Source organism: Scardinius erythrophthalmus (genome assembly GCF_964197995.2).
Source record: "Scardinius erythrophthalmus genome assembly, chromosome: 5".
Classification (NCBI taxonomy): Eukaryota; Metazoa; Chordata; class Actinopteri; order Cypriniformes; family Leuciscidae; genus Scardinius; species Scardinius erythrophthalmus.
The window spans coordinates 1,670,237-1,678,071 of NC_138225.1; the positions used below are offsets into that span (position 1 = coordinate 1,670,237).

A 7,835-nucleotide genomic window follows, 5' to 3' on the forward strand; every position below is an offset into this window, starting at 1 on the left:
AACCTTTCACAAAGCGTTTCTGACCATTGCACGTCATTATAATAACGCACCGCTTTCATTAGTAAAGCATTTCATTCACTGGAGAAAAGCAAGGTTTGAAATTAGTTGAAATGCAGACATTGATGGCAGAAAACTACAGAAATTCAAGTGTTTTGCTGCATTGAAAATTAAGAACAAAAAGCCGAGAATAATACCGGAGAATACTCCACTGCATTAGACTGGTGCATGCAAGAAAAGCACTGTTAAACTCAAAGCAAGAGGCCATTTTGAGGAGAAAGACTTGAGTGGGGTAGAGAGAGAGAGAGAGAGAGGCCGGTCTCCACCTCTTCCCTCCAGCTAAACCCTCTTTCTAGGGAATGCTGGGAAGGAATGCCAGCTATGCGAGTGCCTGGATAAATGAGCGACCCGAGGGAAAGTCTCCAGTGAAATGCAGGAGTCGGTAAACAGCAGTCGAGAGAAACACTGGCCACTTGTTGAGCACTCGCCCATTCACGCACGAGGACTGAACTCAATGTAGGTCAATGGAGCCCGTTAATTACCCATGATGCAACAAGCCTAACACCTAACAGGGCAGATACGTCCATGTCAGAGTCAGCGACACAACGCATGCGATCACAGGCGGAGAAACGAGACTTGACTTCTGGATCACGGATGATCAACACGACCTGGTGTGATTGTCGAGTTAAACGTGAAGGTTTTAAAACTCGACAGCTGTCACTGCACTGGACCTGATTACGCAACACGTTCACATGCACGTCATCACAAATCAAACACACACCAGCACTCGTTTCTAGCGCAGGGCAAACTACAGATAAAGTGCGTTGTGACACGCTGATAAATCAGGTCGTAAAGAGACGAGTGTAAAGATTAAATATCAATGCAATGCACACAAAAAGATGAATATATATATATATTTGCATTGCACTGCATTTTAAGGTGTGCAGGTTTTTTGAAGGTAAATTTAAGACCTTTTTAAGAACATTTAAGTAATGCATTGAAGGGTTCCCAATATATGCTCGTCTAGGGAGAAACACACTGAGATGTATTAGAAACACATTCTTCCTCAATAAGTGGGACTTTTTTTGCATTGCAAATCAACATGCATTTCCTTAACATGCAAAAACTCTGTGAAACTTCAAAAAAAAAAAAAAAAAGGGGGGAGTTTATGATTAAAACGAGCAAATATCTGCCAGAGGAATTATAAGCTCACTTAATTTTGTAGAAGTCTTGCAAATGTATATTGATTTAAATATTAAATACGAAGGAAGATATTCACTTTTGCAATGCATGCAACATTTAATGTCATGACTTTATGAATTTAAAGGTCCCATGACATGAAATTTTCACTTTCTGAGGTTTTTTAACATTAATATGAGTTCCCCTAGCCTGTATATGGTCCCCAAGTTTCTAGAAATTTTAATCGGTGTAAATCGAGCTTTTGTTATCTTTCTCTGCCTTTGAGAAAATGGAAGCTCAATCGCGCTGATCTTGAATCTCCTCCTTGTGACGTCATAAGGAGGAATGTTACCTCCCCTGTCTCTGCTTTGCCCGCCCAGAGAATATTTTCCGCACATGAAAAAATGCGCTAGGAAGTAGGAACGCGCGCGCGATTTTAGTTTGTCCACGAGAGATATCATGGCTTTTGAGCGAGCGAAGCATAACACTTGCTCTATAATTGGATGTACAAATGAACACCGAAGGGTCAATACAGAGCTGGGCTTGCTGAACGTCTGAAACTAAAGTCTGGATCACTCTCTTTGGCTCAGCTAACGTTACACACCTCGGACAAGTAAGTCAACTAATGATATATAAGTGTGTTGCTTTACTGTTTATGTTTGCCTAGACTGTTACAAGTAGAATGTGGCTGTCACATTAGCTATGCAGCCATGCAGTTTATGTGTGTGAATACACACACTGTAACGCGAGTGTTGTAAGTTACACTTCTTTGTTATTTGGATAACCGTTTTCCTGTTGGTTATACGGCGCGCGCGATATCCGCATTTCGAGATCGCAGAGCTTGATGATGTAATTGTAATAAGATAAATTACAGATGTTACAGATCTCTCATGAAAAGGCAACAGTAGGTTAGCGTTAGCTACATGATAATAACTGTAAACCATCCGAATAAAGTACCGTATCCAGACATAATATTTTAAACTAACCATTCGGAAACGTCCTGCTGGAGCCGTTGAGTTGTTGCTTCTCCATCCGGATCAGATTCTGGGTCAAACTGAAATGCTTGAACGACTGCGTGTCTTCGTGCCATTGCTATATCCAACGTAAACATGCACGGACCGGTACCGTTGCGCAAGATGGTCAAGGCCACACCCACCCTCCACCTTGCGCCGCCTTTCTCCTCCTCATTAGTATTTAAAGCTACAGACACCGAAACGGCCTGTCTGAAGGAAGCTCATTCTGGGACTGGCTTATAGTGGCTATAATTCTGCACCGAGGCTGAATTTTTGAAAAGAGATTTCAGATACAGTACTAGGGACCACTAAGGCCTATATTAAAGCCTACAAAAAATAGCATGTCATGGGACCTTTAAGACCTTTTCAAACCCTAATTTGTGTAATTTAGACTTTTTAAGACCCGCAGAAAGCCTGTGTGTGTGTGTGTATTAGGGATGGGCATTCGATTAAATTTTCTTAGTCGATCGTCGGGAGAATTAACGATCGACTATCGATTAATCATTAATATTTTTATATTGAAATTCATTATTTCTTCAACTTTTTATAAATTAAAAATGCAATGAAAATACAAAAATACAGTTTGTTTGTCCGCGATGAGATCTTTATTACAAGAAGATCAACTTGTGGCAGTGAAACTGCACGTTCGGTAACGTTAGACTTGAAGATGCCCTGCGGTGCTCTAAAACAGCGGAACAGCGAGCCGGCGTTCTTAAACAGAGACCCATGGCCACTTCATCCGTTTTCTGTGATCGGATAACTATCCGATCGTGAAAAGACCAAATGTAAATGCCCTCCGAAATGCATTCGAGGAGGATTTAAACCCGATCGCTCAAACCACTTCAGGAGGAGATCTGAGACGCATTCCAGACGAAACTGGACAAGAGTAAATGCATCTGGTTGTTGAAACTACATATGTAAATTTGACTTATCCCCAAAATGCTAAGAAATAAACATGTGAGAGCGTTTTATAGGCCTAGGCTATATGTCATGTTATAGCCAGATTTGACGGCGTTACTGGAACACGCATCACCACAGATGAGCATCTATTCATCAAGCCGACGTGCAAACTATCGCAAATCAAAGTGAAAGTCATTCATCAAAACACAATCATCTTCATTAAAAGTAAAGAACCGAAATGATCTTACCAGGGCTGTTGCCGCAATATTGTTGCAGTCTTTGATTTAGACATTTTTGCTGATGATCAATAAAATGCAGGTCATATCAGTTGCTTTCGGACGTGCAACAATTTAAATATGTAGCGCGGGAATTCAAGATCGGATTTATATCCGTTTTGCAAAAACACATTTATATGACCGGGTGTAAATGGAATCGTTTTGATAAATCAGATAGCTATCCGATCTGAGAAAACGCATGAAGTTCCCATAGAACTTCTGCACCAGTCCACTGATTTCTGTTGAGAAAGATGATAAGCATGTTGACATGATCTGGGATCAGATGCGACCGCAACCTGGTGACAGCCAGTCAGCCGCTGAAAACACCCGCTCTGAGGGGACTGACGTTGCCGGGATGCACAGGTACCTCCGCGCTAAAATCAATTCCATTGCTTCAAGACTCACACTACGCAACGCAACCTGCATTAGATTAATCGATAACAAATAAACGTGATCGACGAAATTCTTAACGATCGATTATCGATCGTCGATTAATTATGCCCATCCCTAGTGTGTATATACATACACACACACACATATATATATATATATATATATATATATATATATATATATATATAAAAAAAAAATACATTATTTACCTTTACATGATCCAGAATTATTCACTGTATACTGACGCAAACACGATTTAAACAAAAGCATGCTATATTATCACTCTTGCTTCATAACTAATATTTTTTGCAGTATTGATTTAACGTTCACAATCATCATGCCCGAACGAGCGCTCGTTTCTATCGCAGGACACGAGCTACAGATGAGGTGGACTGACGCGCAGATAAACCCGGTCTCGAGTGTAAACGGTGTGTGTTTTCCGCTGTGAAACGGGCCTGTGATTCTGGACGTGAGCCCAGGTCTATATTCCCCCAGAGTTGATAAAAGCTAAAGCACAGGGTGTCCGGATCGCTCTGAACACACGAGAGGAAAACTCACGGCTGGCCACAGGTGTCCGCTGTGTGTACAGGGTCATGTGACACGGGTGGAGGCCAAAAACTGCTCTTACATGATCAACTTTCTGAAGATTAAAGCAGCAACGAAAACAGAACAACATCACAGAACAATAATGAGAAAAGAAAAGGGTTAAACATTATATTATTAGACAGAAATAAGGAGGTTGGAAGAGGGTTGTTATAGGCTAGTTGACTAAACGAAAACCATAATAAAATTGTTACTTATAATCAAATGTTAACTGAAAATATTTTAAAAAGAAATTTTATTTGAGCTAATTGCCAACATTTTTTCATTTAGTTGCACTAAAATAAACTTTTTTTTTTAAAGTTTATTAAAAAGAATTTGTAAAAAAAAATTACAATTACAAAAAAACACTAAATTGCTAAAACTTTATGAAATCAAAATCTCTTGAATTTTTCTCGAACTCAAATCAACATATTTAAAGAAACACATTTTATTTGAGCTAATTGCCTAACATTTCCATTTTCATTTGGTTAAACTTGACCCACTAAAATAAACTAAAACAAGTTTATAAAAACGAAGTAGAAAAAAACACAAAAAACAAAAATAAAATCAACTAAATTGCTAAAACTTTATGAAACTTTAAAAAATGAACAGTTTTTATAAAACTTTGTTAAAATGAAGCCGACAAGATTATAAAAATAAAAACCAAATACTTAATTATAATAGTATTTCAAAGAAAACTGCTGTGTAATCACTGTAATGCGCAGCCGCGAGAGGCTTATTGCTTTAAGAAACAACAGCAACAATAAAAGACGAAAATGAAAGACGTAAATTTTCATGCTTCAACTGCGATGTGTGAACAGCTTGTAACGAAACTTAAAAACGTGACCGTCCCGACGTCCTCGCTTGCCTCTGAAAGCCTGCCGACTGATTTTAATGTGAATTATGACTGATTATGACTGAGGCAACTAACAAACGCAGTTTGACGTAATTTCCACTGAAACAGGAAGAGAAGGCGGGACATATCGATTGGCTCCTCCCCCTTTTCAAATAGCCAATAGCGTTTAGTTTATTTTGACGGCGCTGAGAACGCCAGAGCTCACATTCTCCGTGTTCATTAGTTTGCGATCTGTCGAATACTATATTAGATAGAACTGTTGTACATATAAAGTAGAGAGTGATGAAGAGTTATTAGCGTATGGCGGGTGGTTGATATCTAGTGTTGATGAGCAGAAATACATAATCATGTTTCTCTTGTTCTCCTCAGAGTCGCGTTGGATTTTCTCCTCAGCGTAAAGATTAAGAGCTTCATCTATCACTGTTTTAAAGTAAATATACAGGCTATAATCTGTGTGTTTAGCTTTTTTTTTTAAATGGCGTGTGCTGGTGTTTCGCGTGCGTTCGGCCAATCAGAGAACACTACCGTCACTGTAGTTCCTATAGCGCTGGTTTAGACCGACTCTGAAGGAGGAGTTAATTAGTTCCTCCAAAAGGAGTTCCTAGAACTAAAACCATTAGCGTTGGGGGCGGAGCTTCAGATTCTAGAGAGCATTTGATTGGACAGAAGATGTGATGAGAAGCGGTGATGTCATTAAAATCCCTGATCCGTTTTAGCGGAAGTGAGAGACTAAGTTTTAAATGCTTAGATCTCCTAAATGTACATTTTGTCATTGTTTAGGAAGCTTATTCATCAGCTTAAGCCTAGCATATTCATGCTAATGGCTAAAAAGCGTAAATTCTGATTTCAGGGGGCCTTTAAACGCAGAACTTACACAGATATTAAAGTGAACCGTCTCTCCTCAAGCTGACAGGCTTTGACAGAGTATTGATCCGTCAGGCGCCGCCTCACAAGCACCGGCACTCTGGAGACTTTCCAATGAAGTCATGCAAGCATTCAGAGGCTACAACTCCACTGAACTGCACTCCCAGCTCCAGACCGGCTTAGGAAAACAGTCACTCGCTTTCAGTTGTACGTGCATGTCACAAATAAGCAGAAATAATGGAATATGCATGCAGCTTATGCGCTCACGGCTGGTTTTTCATGTTATGCAAACGTGGCGCGGCACATGCATGAGTGACTGGTGTCCGAGAGGCTCATGTTCACAGCTCATGCGTCTCTCTGACTGACGCGCGTCACGACAGCTGCAGCGGCTCACGCTACAGCAATCCTCAGATACAGGACGGGAACAATCAGACCGCTGGAGCATACACTGCTACTGTGAAGAGTTACCTCAACTTTAAGTGCCAAAGTGCCCATATGAGCAGATATACTACATGCAATACTAGTGGTCAAATTAAGATTATGATTATTAAATGTGCTAATATGAACAGATATACAACATGCAATACTAAATATAATGGTAAAATTAAGATTATGGTTATTAAATGTGCTAATATGAACAGATATACAACATGCAATACTAAATATAATGGTAAAATTAAGATTATGGTTATTAAATGTGCTAATATGAACAGATATACAACATGCAATACTAAATATAATGGTAAAATTAAGATTATGGTTATTAAATGTGCTAATATGAACAGATATACAACATGCAATACTAAATATAATGGTAAAATTAAGATTATGGTTATTAAATGTGCTAATATGAACAGATATACAACATGCAATACTAAATATAATGGTAAAATTAAGATTATGGTTATTAAATGTGCTAATATGAACAGATATACAACATGCAATACTAAATATAATGGTAAAATTAAGATTATGGTTATTAAATGTGCTAATATGAGCAGATATACTACATGCAATACTAGTGGTCAAATTAAGATTATGATTATTAAAAGTGCCCATATGAGCAGATATACTACATGCAAAACTATATGTAATGGTTAAATGAAGATTATGATTATTAAACATGCTAATATGAGCAGATATACTACATGCAATGCTAAACGTAATGGTAAAATGAAGATTGTGATTATTTAAAGTGCTAATATGAGCAGATATACAACATGCACAGCTACATGTGAAGGTAAAATGAGGATTATGATTATTAAAAGTGCCTGTATGAGAAAATACACTAAATGCAATGCTACACGTATTGAAAAATGAAGATTGATTATTTAAAGTGCTAATATGAGCAGATATACAACATGCAAAACTATATGTAATGTAAAAAATAAATGAAGAATATGGTTATTAAAAGTGCTAATATGATCAGATACACTACATGCAATGCTACATGTGGAGGTAAAATGAGGATTATGATAATTAAAAGTGCTAATATGAGCAGATATACTACATGCAAAACAATATGGAATGGTAAAAGAAGATTATGATTATTAAAAGTGATAATATGAGCAGATATACAACATGCACAGCTACATGTGAAGGTAAAATGAGGATTATGATTATTAAAAGTGCTAATATGAGCAGATATACTACATGCACAGCTACATGTGGAGGTAAAATGAGGATTATGATTATTAAAAGTGCTAATATGAGCAGATATACTACATGCACAGCTACATGTGGAGGTAAAATGAGGATTATGATAATTAAAAGTGC

At 38.0% G+C, this 7,835-nt stretch overlaps 1 protein-coding gene across 11 annotated transcripts in view; it reads right to left on the bottom strand.

The window, feature by feature from the left end:
- Window positions 1-7,835, bottom strand: part of fubp3 (far upstream element (FUSE) binding protein 3) — a 36,284-nt gene that overhangs the window by 27,586 nt on the left and 863 nt on the right. The gene's annotated exons all lie outside the window — the stretch shown is intronic.